This window comes from Podarcis gaigeae (genome assembly GCF_964106915.1).
Source record: "Podarcis gaigeae genome assembly, chromosome: 11".
Taxonomy (NCBI): domain Eukaryota; kingdom Metazoa; phylum Chordata; class Lepidosauria; order Squamata; family Lacertidae; genus Podarcis; species Podarcis gaigeae.
Genome location: NC_139687.1, coordinates 12,904,538 through 12,920,343, shown reverse-complemented (window position 1 = coordinate 12,920,343; position 15,806 = coordinate 12,904,538). Strand labels below are relative to the sequence as shown.

Below are 15,806 nucleotides of genomic sequence, written 5' to 3'. Positions count from 1 at the left end.
TCGTACTCCCATGGCTGCCATTTTGTGGTCCTCCCATGTTGTGATTTTGATGTTTCACATTGTTTTGATGGATTGACATTTGATTGCACTCTACTGTGTATTTTGTTGCAATATGCTGTCCATTGCTTTGGGCTGAAAAGTGGTATATAAATATATAAATAAATGCAAAGTAGTATTTACGTTTTTAAAATGTGCATGTTAATTGCATTCACACAATTAATATCACATGTAATTTTGCCTTGGTAATTGTTTAAAATATTAGTAATATTTAAAATATTTTAAATACATGCTTCTTTAACTAATACTTCAAACAAACAACCAGAAATAATAGTAGATATAGGTCTGTGTTTGTGGCAGCGAAACGGAGGGAAGTAATTCCAGGAAGGTTTGTTAAGAGATGTATTTTGTTGTTTCCAAAGTGTGCGCCTTTAAATATTTATCTGGAAGGCGCATGATTATTTTTAGTACACTGCAGCCCACAATTTTGGAGCCTGTGTGGCACAATCTAGATGACAGTAGTATAATAGGTTAAAGGTTAATTTATTAAATACCTTAGCACCCTTAAAAATAAAATGTGAAGTGTGCAAGTGCTTCATTATTACCTGAACGCTTTTGTACTTATTGACTGAACACTGAGACTTTATTACTTTGTGACATATTGGGTGGAGTGCTGCCTACAGATTTTTACCTTCAATAAAAGAGCTAAATAGGAACTTGCTTTAAAAATAATGATATTGAAAAGACGAAAGCCTAAACGGTCACAGAAGGAAGCTGGAATATCATCTGTGAGAGAGCATGCCAGAGCTATGGGCCTGTTGTATTTCGGTCACCATGCACAATTTTGTGTCCCACAAGCATGGATGCTTAAAGAAGTGCCTTTTTGTTGGTCCCAGAGGTTGCTGCTACAAACCTCGCCCACCAGACAAACGGTTTCTGGCAAACAAATTGTTCGTAGCTCTCGAGATCCTGCTGTTTTGCTTGGTTGTTGGGAATTCATATGGAACTTGTGGGGGTGTGCTATTCACATATCTGGCTTCCCACCCCATGCATGGAAATGTCCTGGGAAATACATGTATGCACTCCCCAAGTTTTTGTGCTTGAAAGGTTCGGCTGGAGCTCTTTTTGCAGCCAGCTAAGAGTTCCATGCGAATGCAATTGAATAACCCTTGTGTTGTTTGATTTTCTGCCATTGCCATCTGGTTTCTCTCTGTCTCTCTTCCTTTCAGGATAAAAAGTGTTTTTTCAGCTAACATTTTAAATGTCAGGCATGTCATCTGAACATTTAACTTGCTCTGAAACTTACTAATGAAATTTGTTTTCATGAAGAGGGGCCCTGTATCCTCGTCCGCACTTTTCTCTACTGGAAGCTGTAGACAGGTTAGAATGGCAGGAATGTAGTATCTGTTCTTTCATACTCTAATATTAGTTGAAGGCTCATTAAATTATAATACAGCAGTTAGGTTGCCTCGATTACCTGTGCCTCTTTCTGCAACTTAATTATCAGGCCAGAACTTAAGTCAGTCTCTCTCTCAGCATACTTGCGGCGAACACTTTCTTAACCACTGGCTAACTTTTTTTTTTAAAAAAAAACCACAACTCTGGTACTTGAAGACTTAGGGAAGTTAAACAAGTTAAAAAAGAATTTAAGGGAAAAATTGGTAGTACAAAAGATGTGTTAGGACCGGCATAGGCAAACTCGGCCCTCAAACTTTTGCTGTTGCTTAAAACCAGTGAATTAGGGCTGCTGAATTAAAAGAAAGAAGTGGCTTCAAAAAGAGGGCTGGGGAGGAGAAAAGGTGGTTTAACAGTTGCATGGAGAATGAAGGGGAAGCCCCCATGGTGGTTAATGTAGGGCACGGGTAGGCAACCTAAGGCCCGGGGGCCAGATGCGGACATATTGCCTTCTCAGTCTGGCCCATGGACAGTCCGGGAATCAGTGTGTTTTTACATGAGTGGAATGTGTCCTTTTATTTAAAATGCATCTCTGGGTTATTTATAGGGCCTGCCTGGTGTTTTTACATGAGTAGAATGTGTGCTTTTCTTAAAAATGCATCTCTGGGTTATTTGTGGGGCACAGGAATTCATTCATTTCTCCTCTCTCTCTCTCTCTCTCTCTCAAAAAAAAGCAGCTTGCTGACCTCTGATGTGGGGGGACGGCAGGGGGATTAGCAAGACCCAAGTTGTTTATATATAGAGAGAGAGATACAGTAATATAATGACTAAGGCTGCAATCCTAGGCACACTTCCCTAAAAGAAGTCCCATTGAACATAGTAGGGCTTGCTTCTGAGTAGCCATGCAGAATCATTGAGCTGTTAGGGACTGAACTGCGAATCAGGAAGAATGTAGTTCACATCAAATCTGTTGTTAACCAAGTACTCATGAACACAATGTATAAGGAAGTCTCTAGGATGTGGGTGCGCTGTGATCTAAACCACTGAGTCTCTTGGGCTTGCCGATCGGAAGGTCGGCGGTTCGAATCCCTGTGATGGAGTGAGCTCCCGTTGCTCTGTCCCAGTTCCTGCCAACCCAGCAGTTTGAAAGCACACCAGTGCAAGTAGATAAATAGGTACCACTTTGGCGGGAAGGTTAACAGCGTTTCCATGCACTCTGGTTTCCGTCATGGTGTTCCATTGCACCAGAAGCGGTTTAGTCGTACTGGCCACATGACCTGGAAAGCTGTCTGTGGACAAACACTGGCTTCCTTCGCCTGAAAGCAAGATGAGCGCCACAACCCCATAGTCACCCTTGACTGGATGTAACCATCCAGAGTTCCTTTACCTTACCTTACTAGGAAGTTTTTCTATGCAAGTGTCAAGGAAACAAATCTTTCTCTCATTTCAGGAAGACTTCCAGAAGTTCTTGGTGGATTGTACACTAAGCAATTACACTTTTTCAAAATGTACCTATTTGAGAAATGGACTGTGATGGTTTTTTACTGTTTTTCCTCCTCCTGAAACAGTTTAATATGTGTGTCCAACCTATTTGCCTCCTAAGTCAGGGAAGACAGATGTTCTCATCCCCATTGGGAAATTAGTCTCCATTCATTTTTTTGTCAGCCACGAAACTGGTCTGGGAATTGTAGAAGTCCATCCTATAATACTATTCCATATGTTCAGCAAAATATTCACGATAGGATCTTGCAAGATGGTCATTGGAATGTTTCCAATGTCTGTCATAAATTTAAAAACTGTAATGCCAGCTACTTTTTCAACTGATTCCATGGTTATGTATTTCATAAATATATGTAGGTACTTCTCTTGGGATGTTAAAAAGCACTACATGTAAAACTGGGAGAGGAGCTACGTAGAGATATTTATATTTAGTTCAGTCCTGGTTTCTTACTTTTCTCTATTAAAGTGGAGGAAACTTGGTGCATTTTAGACTGCAATGCTTTGCACACAAAGTGAACCTTAACTGAACTCAGTGGGCCTTACTTGTGAGTAAACATGTACATGTATAGGCTTGTATTGTTAGGAGCGCATACTACAAAACAAATCATCCTCTATAAGCTCTGCTGAAGGATGGTGTATAAATCTTTTAATAAATACATCCCTGGAAGAACTATGTTGGATTCTTGATGTTGTTTTTCATTATTACTTACATTTCCTAACTTACAACTACTGCCTAAGGGACACAGATTTTTGTGTAGGTAACAGTGCAAAAGAAACAAGTTACGCAGGAAGAAATGTTAAAACTACATGTGCAAAATGTTAAGATTCGCAGAGATTAAGCCATGGTAGTTTTCTTTTTAAATAACACAAATTGTACCAAGTAGTTACAAAGTCTTATTTTATCTGATTTGAATAATATACAAGAGGAAAGGGCTAATAGTAAAATTATATGCTCTATAAAGTTGAGTTGGAAAGCTTTGTCTTCAGTTTCAGATTAATCTGCCTAATTACCAGGGTCCAATAAACCACATTGTGAACTTGAGTCCTACACCATAATATTCCACATTTTGGCTAACCCAGCAGTATTCTGTAGAACGCCCATGTGCTGGTCCATGTGATTTGAGGGCTTTTTCTGTATAACCCATAGACTACACGGTGTAGTCCTCTGGTCTGGTCACCCAGAGCTCGATCTGCTAAGAAGCTGGTGTGACAGACCACCCAAGATGGAAATGTCTGTTCTAGTTGTACCATCAGCTGCATTTCATATGTGACTTTCAACTCACAGACCTCGAGAATATGTTTTATTATTGCATAAATTGCCACAGCACAAAATGGTAGGCGGCCAGAGCTATTTCATGTGGGATATCTTCTATGCCATTTCAGGAGCCCTATTTTATGTGAATATTACTTGGGTCTTGGTGGAGTCTAGAATTAAAATAAATGGAAACACAAGTGAATGATCCCCTATCTCCCAAGTGAAAATATGCCCTAACACAAGCTTTTCAGAATTACTTCTTCAGATGAGCACTGTAATGAATCACTAGAACCATTTAATAGACAGGCTAGAAGATATAGATTTTTTTTGCTTACCATTTAGCTCCTTTCACAGCTCAGTCAGCATGCAGGGAAATATTTGGCACGCTAATTTTCTGGCATTGTTGTGGACATAATGTTTCAATTATTGTTCTGGAAATTTTAAAATAACACAGTCCTCTCATGTGGGATTAAAATGCACTCCTCAAAGTGGCTTGCAGAATACTGGAAATATACACAAAATAAGACATTAGCAACCTGAAAGAAGAAAGGATAGGACAATTTTGTGAGGAAGAAGTATGGAGGGGGTACAAGGGTCCTGTTTCGATGGTCTCCCTGATGAGCCCCCTACCTGGCTTTTTTGGGGGGGCGGGGTTTGCTTCTGGCAGCCCAATTTGCAACAGGAGTTGTAGTCCTTGGAGGATATAAGTGGTGGTGTGGTCATATTTATTCATTTAGTGCTCTCCCTGCATGTTTTGTATAAAGATTCCCACCCTCAAGTCCTCACTTCGTTCTACCTTAATAACTTTACAGTGATGAGCCTCAAAGTTTTGCATCTTATAATTTGAGATTTGAGTTATCTAGCTGGAATTTCTATAGCCCTGGTCCTGTGCCAAGACAGTCTGCAAAAGTTATCCAGAGTTTTATCCTTTGTTGTGGCTGTGGGGAGAGTGGAGGAATTGGGGAGATAAGTCATCTGGGTTGTCCATTGATTTCAATTGGGAGGGATATCTCATAATTTGCACACTCTCTTTTGAAGGCTTAGCTATACCATTGTCAAGGGTAATTCTGTGATAGCAGAGAGTTTGCGTCTCTCAATGGTGGATTCTTGGCAATCTGATCTCCCACCTAGCAGATATAGCTCTTAACAAAAAATAGCTCCGTAGACGAGTTAAGCTGCTGAAAACAATAAAGCTAGGAGCAACAGTGTTTTAGTGGTGATATTTGGCGTAGACACATTAAAATAATTTGTTGTGGGGTGGGGATCCTACTCTGAGTATGAGGCTGGATATCACCCTAGCTCTTCTTTGTGTTTGTATAAATGATATCATTGCCCCAATCCAGCAAGGGGGAAATGTAGCTGTATTAGGAACAGTGTCTCAGGACTGTGAAACAGTATTTCAGGACTAGACCTTCAAAGCATACAGTGGTACCTTGGTTGTCAAAAGTCTCAGAAGCTGAACGTTTCAGTTTTCGAACACTGAAAACCCGGAAGTAAATGCTTCTGTTTTTGAACACGCCTTGTCCGCTGAACTTTCCCCCCAATTTTCTCTACTGAATTTGCAGACCGCCCTTTGCACCTTGGTTTTCAAAGGTTTTGGAAGTCAAACGGTCTTCCGGAACAGATTACGTTCAAAAACCGAGGTGCCACTGTATTTTATTTTAGTAGTAGAAACTATGCCAATCCTTTCTGAGGGATTTATGAACTAAAAAATCCGTTCTTAAAATAAAAATGTTTACACATCAGTGCTAGTGTATAGAAAATAAAGATACAGAAACAATATATCTTTTGTAAGAGGGAAAGAATAACCTCTAAGATTCTTCTGAATCCAATGCAGTGTTGTCCTAGAGGGATTAAAAATATTACAGGAAAAACATGTCAAGTTGATAACCTTTCGCTGGAGGATATTTTTCACTTATTGTTCTGCACAATCAGTTATGGAGAAAAATGGCAAAGTCATTTGACTGTTGTGTACATTTCTGTTAACTGTCTACTTTCTGTGCCTTCATTTTGAAAGGGTTATGTTCCATTGTTGTTTTTAACTTTTCATTTCTAAAGATTTTATTTTATTCCTCCCCAATTCAGGAATGAATGTGGGGATTCAGTTACATGGAGAACTTTGTTAGATGTCTGAATCGGGAATAAATCTCCAAAATTTTATTCTGTGCAAAATAAAGTGGTTCTCTGTGACCATGTGAATAGGATCCTTAATTGCAAGCAATGAAGTTATACCTTCTCAGACCTAGGCATATCTCCAGGGGTAGGGAATTCATTAATCGTAAGTTTGATCTTTAGAGTAGGGATGGAGAATCTATATGGTGCTCTGGGTGCTGCTGGACTTCAATTCCTATCAGCCAGCACAGCCTATGGTTAGGTAGGGGCGTGTGGGTGGAGCTGTGGTCTAAACCACTGAGCCTCTTGGGCTTGCTGATCAGAAGGTTGGCGGTTCGAATCTCCGCAACGGAGTGATCTCCCATTGTTCTGTCCCAGCTCCTGCCAACCTAGCAGTTCAAAAGCATGCCAGTGGGTTTGAGCCCCACATTTGGCAAAAGATTCCTGCATTGTAAGGGGGTGGGCTAGATGACCCTCATGGTCCCTCCCAAACTCGATTCTCTGATTCCGTGAAACCAATATCCCCCTCCCATGGATGCCATCTATTCATGAATATCTACCTTTCACATATCACATTTGTGCACACGCAAACATCATTCTGCCTCAGCCACATTTGAAACTGACCATGTACTCACACAAACATATACCAGCCGACACTCAAAAACATGATATCCATTCACGTTCGTGCCTGGGCTTCAGTCCACAAATATCCACTGGCTTTTGTTGACTGTCTTCCAAAGGTGAACTTCCATCAGCCGACATCCACAAACATCAGTCTGCTTTAGCCTTGTAGCCTCCACCAACTTCCGAATCCAAAAGCCACTGGCTTCCATCCACCAACATCTGCCAGCTTCTCTAAGGTCCATCATGAGACATCCACCAGTTTCCAACCATGGATACCAGCAATCTCCAAGCAAGCAAACAAACTTGCCTTATTATTGCTCCCTAGCATCCCACTGCCAGAGGATTGCCTCATTCCATTCACCAGTTTGCCTCCTCCAAGTGGAAGAAACCTGGGCAGTGCTGAATGCCACATCCATTGTCAGGTGTGTCCTGCTGGAAACAGAAAAGGGCTTTCCCCTTGGCCTGCCTTTATATCCACTCAGTTGCCAAGTGCTTTTGTGACATCACAAGAAACCCATGGGCAATGGCAAGAGCTGAGAGGCATTGTCTTCATTGCTTTGAGCCTCACAATGGCGGGTAGACCTATCAGTGATTGTGTGCTTGTTTATTTTGGACATGGGTGGTGTTGTGGTCTAAACCACTGAGCTTGGGCTTGCTGATTGGAAGGTAAGCGGTTCGAATCCCTGCGATGGGGTGCGCTCCCATTGCTCTGCCGCAGCTCTTGCCAACTTAGCAGTTTGAAAGCACACCAGTGCATGTAGATAAATAGGTACCACTGTAGCAGGAAGGAAAATAGCGCTCTAGTTTCTGCCACAGTGTTCCATTGCACCAAAAGCAGTTTAGTCATGCTGGCTACATGTCCCGGAAAGCTGTCTGTGGACAAACACCAGCTCCCTCGGCCCGAAGTGACATCTGTGTCACAACCCCATAGTCACCTTTGACTAGACTTAATCATTCCAGGGGTCCTTTACGTTTATTTTATGGTCAGGTATTATGAGAATTGTATTCCCACGATATATGGAAGGCTACAGGCTTAGGGACTTGAAACTAATGCAGCAGAATAGTGACATAACAGAGTTTCCTGGGCTGCTCCCCATTCAGGAATATCCCCGTATTTCAAAAGCTAGCATGTGAGGAAGGAGGTTAGCCTGCCTTTTCCACATGAAAATTTTCTACTATTTATTTATTTATTTATTCAATTTATACACTGCCCTATACCCGGAGGTCTCAGGGCGGTTCACAAACAAGACCACAACATATAAAATCAAACCAAAAAAAAATAACCCAATAAAAAACCCCCCCAAAAGAACCACATTCTAAAAAGGGTAGGATGTCAATCAGATCAACCAAAGGCCTGGTTAAAAAGGAATGTTTTTGCCTGGTGCCTAAAGTACCTGAAGGTGCCAGGCAAACTTCCTTGGGGAGAGCATTCCATAGACAGGGAGCCACTGCAGAGAAGGTCCCGTTCTTGTGTTGCCACCCTCCGGACCTCTGGAAGAGGAGGAGGAGGCACATGAAGAAGGGCCTCAGAAGATGATCTCAAGGTCTGGGTAGGTTCATATGGGAAGAAGCAGTCCTTGACGTATTGCAGTTCTGAGCTGGTATTCTGTTATTGTGCTAGATGTGTACATTTTCTCTAAAGAGCCATTCAGATGGTGAGACTGTTCCTGGTCTTGTACAATCCAGGAGAAGCTTTACTACTTGATTATGTTGATTTATATAGATTGGCACCCAGTCAGGCATAGTCGTAATGTCACATTGACCGCAGTGTAACCTGCAACCTCTGCATCAGGCAGGGAAAATGTCATTAATTTTCTTGATAGGCGACACTTCGAGAAAATGTAGTTGAGTATCCCTTGAAAAAATATTTAGCATACTCGGTGGGAGGCTGAAATCCAGCTAGTATTTTCAGAAATGCTACCTGTCCCATATGCAGTGGCAGTTTATTTACAGAATATTCCTGTAGGGTCTCAGTGTGTGGAAGAGCTGGTGGCAATTGGGAAGGAAAGGCTAAGAATTGCTAAGCCTTGGGGAGACAGGCTCTGGGACAAAGGAAGTCTGTTCCAAAGAGACAGGTTTCACTTTAACTACAGCATAGCAAATCGCGCTGCTGGCTCTTAAAATTAAAAGTAGTTCTGGAACTAAATCCAAGGACCTTTGTCCAGTTTTAAGTATGCAACTTTATTATTATTATTATTATTATTATTATTATTATTATTACTACTATTACTATTATTACTATTATTACTGTACCTTCCATGGCCTTAATGTGAGGACAGGATAGAAATTGACAGTAAGTAATCTAAAAGACTAACACAATTATACACCAGAATATTTAAAAGGTAAAATATATAGACGTTTACATAAGAAGCTTGATGATCAAGATATGAGAATTAGATTATCTGTGTCCAAAACAAAATGCAGTGTGGTTATCATAAATCTAGCAGAACAGTGAACATCTGTTAAATTTTAAAACATCACATGTGAACACTTTGCCAATAGAAAATAGTTCTGGTGAAAGTTATTCTGGTCACCTTACTATTTTGGGTGTCTTGTCAAGTTGCTGGTTTTAGAGAGCAACTGTCTGATCAAATGGTTTGCAGAGCATGAGCTGGTGGCTATTATAGAAATAATATGATTCTGCAGGGACATATTAGAGGATTGTATGTGTTTTAAAGTAGGGGTTTTTCTGTTTTTGTTTTATACTTAACTAAGTGCGAACATAACTTCCAGTTCAGTATTTATTGAGCGCTTCACTTTGAGGGTGAGGAACCGGTGACTTGCCAGATGTTTTTTGACTGTAACTCCAATCTTCCCCAGTTAGCATGGCTAATGGTCACTGATGATGGAAGTTGCAGTTCAAAAAGATCTGGAAGGCCAGAGGTTCCCTGCCCCTCAGCTTGGACGTCCCTGAGCTTAGCCCTGGATCCTGTACTCATTAGGGGTGTGTTCATGTTTCTCACAGTGTGTATGCATTGCAGAGGGAGGTTGTGTCTGCTGGAAGCACCATTCAAAGTGTTGGTGCTGACCTTTAAAGCCCTAAACCAGGCATCCCCAAACTCAGCCCTCCAGCTGCTTTGGGACTACAACTCCCATCATCCCTGACCACTGGTCCTGTTAGCTAGGGATGATGGGAGTTGTAGTGCCAAAACAGCTGGAGGGCTGAGTTTGGGGATGCCTGCCCTAAATGGCCTTGGCCCAATATAGGAGCGTCTCCACCCCCATCACTCAGCCTGGACACTGAGGTCCAGCGCCGAGGGCCTTCTGCTGGTTTCCGCACTGCGAGATAGGGCCTTCTCGGTAGTGGCATCTGCCCTGTGGAATGCCCTCACATCAGGTGTCAAGGAAATAAACAGCTATCTGACTCTTAGAAGACATCGGAAGGCAGCCCTATTTAGGGAAGTTTTTAATGTTTGTTGTTTTATCGTGTTTTTAATATTCTGTTGGGAGCTGCCCAGAGTGGCTGGGGAAACCCAGCCAGATGGGCAGGGTATAAATTGTTGTTGTTGTGTTGTTGTTGTTGTTGACTGCTCCTTCAGCACTGCTGTGAATAGGGCCTATGTGTATAGAGCTGCTCCACGTATTTGGAAACACTCATTCTTTCAAAGGCCCTGAGTGCACACAGGAGCTCATATAATGCCAAATCTGGGAATGGTGGGAATCCACTCAGCTGCCAAGGGCTTTTGTGACATCACAAGAAACCCACAGCCAATGGCAACAGCTGGGGAGGCATTGCTTTGAGCCTCACAATGGCAGGGGGACCTATCAGTGATTGTGTGCTTCTTTATTTGGGACATGGGTGGTGCTGTGGTCTAAACAACTGAACCTCTTGGGCTTGCCAATCAGAAGGTCAGCAGTTTGAATCCCCGTGATGGGGTGAGCTCCCATTGCTTTGTCCCAGCTCCTGCCAACCTAGCAGTTCGAAAGCACACCAGTGCATGTAGATAAATAGATACCATTGCAGGGGGAAGGTAAATGGTATTTTCATGCACTCTAGCTTTCATCATGGTGTCTCATTGTGCCAGAAGTGGTTTAGTGATGCTGGCCACATGACCTGGAAAGCTGTCTGGAAAAAACACCGGCTCCCTTGACCTGAAAGCAAGATGAGCGCCACAACCCCACAGTCGCCTTTGACTGGACTTAACCATCCAGGGGTCCCTTACCTTTACCTTTTTTATCTAGAGTACTTCTGTTATGGGGCAGCTATATAAATTAAGTAGGTACATGTATATGGGGAAAGTAAAATGCCACTTAGAGAAGAAAGATTTTCCTTTAAGCTTGAATTAGTTTTATTCTGGATTGTTTTATGTGATGTTTTAATGTGTTGTAGAGCGCTTTGAGATTTTTTTCTTTAAGATATAAAGTTGTATAGAAACGAAACTAATAATAATAACAACCATAACAATAAGCTTCACTGGAGGAAAAAAAATGGCGCCTAGACGTTCTGTTGTGGCCACCGCAACATACGTATAAGAAGCCATTTGGCGATTAGCTTAGTTTCTGTCACTGGATGGAAGGCATGGTTGGCAACAGTGGAGCGGTGCCAGCATGCCCCATTCTTTCCCCCTTTCTCGAGTGGGCACTAGAACACCACTATGTGGGTGGTGTTATCCTGCACCGGCTTCAAGAAGAGGAAAATATTATTCTTTAACTGTGCTTTGAAACTGTTCAGGTTCATTGGTATTGTTTAATTTTAGAAAGCAATGCATTTTAGTAATGGAAACTTTTCCATGGAAAAAAGCATAGTAGTGGGAAAATTTTCCCATCCCATGTCTCTGCAGAATATGTGCACTGTGTTTTCCCCAAACAGCTGAATGACCACAATAAGACCCCTTAACATCTATAGTTAGAGAAAAGCGTGTTTAGGTTAAAGGGGAAATTTCCAGGGAGCCTTGAGTCTGGATACCTCTTTGCTTTAGATATTGAGCACAGTGTGAATCCAAGAAAAACCTTGTTCCTGAGCCAGCTGTGTCCTTCCTCTCTAGATGAATCTCGTGGCAAGTTGTAACCTTTGAAATGAGGTATGTTACCCAAAGGAAAAGGGAAGGCTGCGGAGAGAAATTAAGTGAGGTAGAGCACGACTCTGTTTGCTGGGGCCAAGCCAAGTAGAAAAGTGGATGCATGTCAGAAGTGATTAAAGAATTCTTCTGTGTAACAGCACAGCCCCTTGTATAATGGTGACAGAATGAAGGGAGCCTAATAAGAAAAAGAAAAAAAAATACAGGTTTGGACTGAGCATCATTATGCATTAATCAGCTCTAAATCATGGATTAAATTGTGCTTTAAAAAAATCGAAAACATTTCTCCCTTAAAAATTTTAAATACAATGTTTTCGTCCAAAAAAAACCAGTATTATTATTGTTTATTAATTATTAGTATTATTATACCACCCTATACCTGGGGGTCTCAGGGCAGTTCACGGGGTGGGGCGGGGTGGGGGGGAGAATGTCACTCTAGTTTTTTGCTATTATGTGACAATGGAACAAATGAAAATGGCAATTTTTTTTGGGGGGGGGTAGAATCTCAATAAGTGAATTATTTGTTTATAATTGCTTCCTTCTCCTCAATATTTGGACTAAGAGAGCACCTGGAGAATCAGGCTAATATATATTGAGCACCTAGTATATTGGGCTTTGTACCTACTCAGACATTGAGTTTTCACAGCATGCTTCCTTACCACAGGGACTGCTATTATAACAACATAAATGGGATTGATCACATGGATGTCTCTAACCAAGTTGGTATTTTTCTTCTTTGGCGATCCCTCGTAGCCGAGTAAGATTGTCTTCCATAAACACGGTTTTAACAATGAGTCTGTAAGTGACTGTGGAGGCCAATTCTGGACCCACACGTCCTTCCACAGTGCAGACATTGGTTTCCGGGCAGGAGTTGATCACGATGAGGGTTTGCCAAGCATGCCTTCCTCTTAAGTGTGTTTCTCCCTTACGTCCTGAGTTCAAGCATCTTCAAAGTCCATGACACCTTTGGTAAAGGCTGTTCTCCAATTGGAGCGCTCGCAGGCCAGTGTTTCCCAGTTGTCGGTGTTTATACTACATTATTTTAGATTTGCCTTGAGAGAGTCTTTAAACCTCTTCTGTTGACCACCAGCATTATGCTTTCCATTTTTAAGTTTGGAATACTGTAGAGTAGTTGCTTTGGAAGACGATAAGCGGGCATCTGCACAACATGACCAGTCCAATGAAGTTGATGTTGAAGAATCATTGCTTGGACACTGGTGATCTTTGCTTCTTCCAGTTTGCCAGTCTTCCGAAGTGACGTGTAAATTTTTTTGGAGACACTGTTGATGGAATCTTTCAAGGAGTTGGAGATGGCGTTTTTAAGTGGTCCATGTTTCACAAGCATACAGTAAGGTTGGTAGTGCAGTAGCGTTGTAAAGAAGCATTTTGGTTTCCCTGCAAATGTCCCGGTCCTCAAACACTCTACACTTTAATCGGAAGAAAGCCGCACTCGCAGAGCTCATGTGATGCTGGATTTGGTACCTCCTTTCTGGCAGTGTTTCTATTGGATGGTTTCGACCCACATGATTGGCCACGCCCTTTGGCTTGCAATATTTGTTGCTTCCTACATCCCTAGAACTTTGGGATTCAACAGGGGGTCATAACTGCTCTGTGGAACTGCACTTACTATAAAAAAGTAATATCTTTTAACAGGTAGCTATTGCATGCAAGCATTTACCACATTGACAGGGCTTTATTGAATAATTTTACATTATAATTCTAATCAAGAATGCTTTTATGCACATGGGAGCTTATTGCACACTCAGCATTGAATGTTTGCATTCTGCTTGGAAGCTCTGCTTAACTGGGATTTAAAATACTACAGGAAGTGCCGTTAGGAGGTACATTCCTGAAGAACTCAATTACTAAATTTGCAAGCTATTTAAGAAAATAAATCGGGTCTGGCAAAGGGCTTATAAACCTCCTGCAGCTCCATTTGTTTTATACGGGAGAAGAGAGGAACCCAGTCTGAAGGATTTGGGGGAGGGGGAGAGACTCATGTCACAAACTTAAAATTCTGCTTGTTGGATTAACTTCAGTTTAAAGCCAGGGGTCAGCAAACCTTTTCAGCAGGGGGTCGGTCCACTGTCCCTCAGACCTTGTGGGGAGCCAGACTATATTTTGAAGAAAAAAATGAATAACTGACTTTTAGATGGCCCTCTGCCTGGTTCCCTACAACCTCACTTCTTGCAATGAAGGCCCTCGGAGCTGGACCTCAGTGTCTGGGCTGAACGATGGGGGTGGAGACGCTCCTTCAGGTATACAGGGCTGAGGCCGTTTAGGGCTTTAAAAGTCAGCACCAACCAGTGGCGTAGCGTGGGGGGTGCAAGGGGTGCCAGCCGCACCGGGCGCAACATTTTTGGGGGCGCACTCGGAGCTCTCTGCCCCTACCTGGTCCTGGCTCACTCTCTCTCACAGTGCTGGCTGTGCGAATCTGATCCGAGCTGCCGGGTCGCCGCCCACTGTGGAGGGGGAGGGTGCCAGGCGTGCGTTGCGGAGCGGAGAGAGAGCGAGGGAGGGACTATCTGGGGGAGGGAAAATGCAGCGGCCGCCCAGCGCAGAGCTGAGCGCGGGAGAGAACTACATCCGACCAGCCCAGTTTTGGAGGGAAGGTGTTAGTTGCGGCGGAGCCCTGGCGCCCCGGGAGGCTGGCCGGGCCAGTAATGGGGCTGGCCGGTGGCGCCGCTGCCATCCTGCGGACAAAAGGGCTGCCGCCCCCGGCCGAGCCCCCCCCCCCCCCGCGAAACCAGGAGCAGCTCTCTGGTGCTCGAGGGCTTCGCAGGCCCTTCATCCCCCCTCCATTGGCGCCTCAGCCCCCAGCCCTGCCTGCGCGGCTCCTGCGTCTGGGGGCGCGCTCGCGCGGATGGGGTGCCGCTCCCCGCTTGCAAATGGTGCCCGTAAGGCCACATCAGAGACGCCCCCGGGACCCAGTTGCTGCCTTCTTCCCCGCCATGTGATTAAGCCTCGCACTACTTTGTGGCAGTGGTGTAGCGTGGGGGGTGCAGGGGGGGCCGGCCGCACCGGCCACAACATCTGGGGGTTAGGGTTAGGGGGCGCAAATCCACGGGTTAGGGGGCGCAAATTACTTGCCTTGCCCCGGGTGCTGACAACCCACGCTACGCCACTGGCACCAACACTTTTGAAATGTGCTCAGAAACGCACTGGGAGCCAATGTAGGTCTTTCAGGACTGGTGTTGTATGGTCTCGGCCATTCCCAGTCACCAGTCTAGCTGCCGCATTCTGGATTAGTTGTAGTTTCCAAGTCACCTTCAAAGGTAGCCCCACGTAGAGCGCATTGCAGTAGTCTTATTGAAGTCTTCTAATGATAATGTTTATATTTAAAAGATCTTAACAATAATGAGCATATTAAAGGGTTTTTTAAACAAAATGTGGTCACAGCTTCTGATATGCTTTATTTTTGTTTTAAAAGAGCCCTTGGTGCTACAGCCAATAGCAAATAAACACAGCGTCCCCTGAAATGCAATTGGGCATGTCGGATTGCTCTGCTGTGGTTTTGGGTCCCTCGCCACATCGAACGAACACAGATGCCTAGATGTTCTGTAGCTCCATTATTTAAGAACTAAGATATTTAAGAACCGTGACAACTTAAGTCCTCACAAGCTCATGGTGGCGTCGTGAGTTCCAGCAGCTTTTGAAGCATTTGTTTGTTTATTAAATTTAAATCAACAAGGGCAGCTTTCACATGGAAATTAAACAAACAAATAATAATTTATTTCAATTTGAATCCTGCCTTTATCTGCCATGATCCCAGGGCAGGTTATGAGAGAAACCAAACATCATGACAATAATATTTGAACATGAGATTTTAAAAAATCCAATAATCAATTAAAAATGGGCTGATAGAGCAATGTGTCAATTCAGAGCTGGTTCACCATATCAATCTC

The 15,806-nt window shown here is 43.2% G+C and overlaps 1 protein-coding gene and 2 long non-coding RNA genes across 4 annotated transcripts in view; 2 read left to right on the top strand and 1 right to left on the bottom strand.

Moving 5' to 3' along the window:
* Positions 1-15,806, top strand: part of ROR2 (receptor tyrosine kinase like orphan receptor 2) — a 157,985-nt gene that overhangs the window by 27,550 nt on the left and 114,629 nt on the right. The window lies entirely within an intron of this gene.
* LOC310826863 lies at positions 6,922-7,182 on the bottom strand. The gene is made up of 2 exons (XR_014556042.1): positions 7,080-7,182; positions 6,922-7,045 (listed from the first exon to the last, which is right to left on the bottom strand). It is a non-coding gene; the product is annotated as an uncharacterized lncRNA (long non-coding RNA).
* LOC310826842 lies at positions 7,446-12,246 on the top strand. The gene is made up of 2 exons (XR_014556018.1): positions 7,446-7,549; positions 11,869-12,246. It is a non-coding gene; the product is annotated as an uncharacterized lncRNA (long non-coding RNA).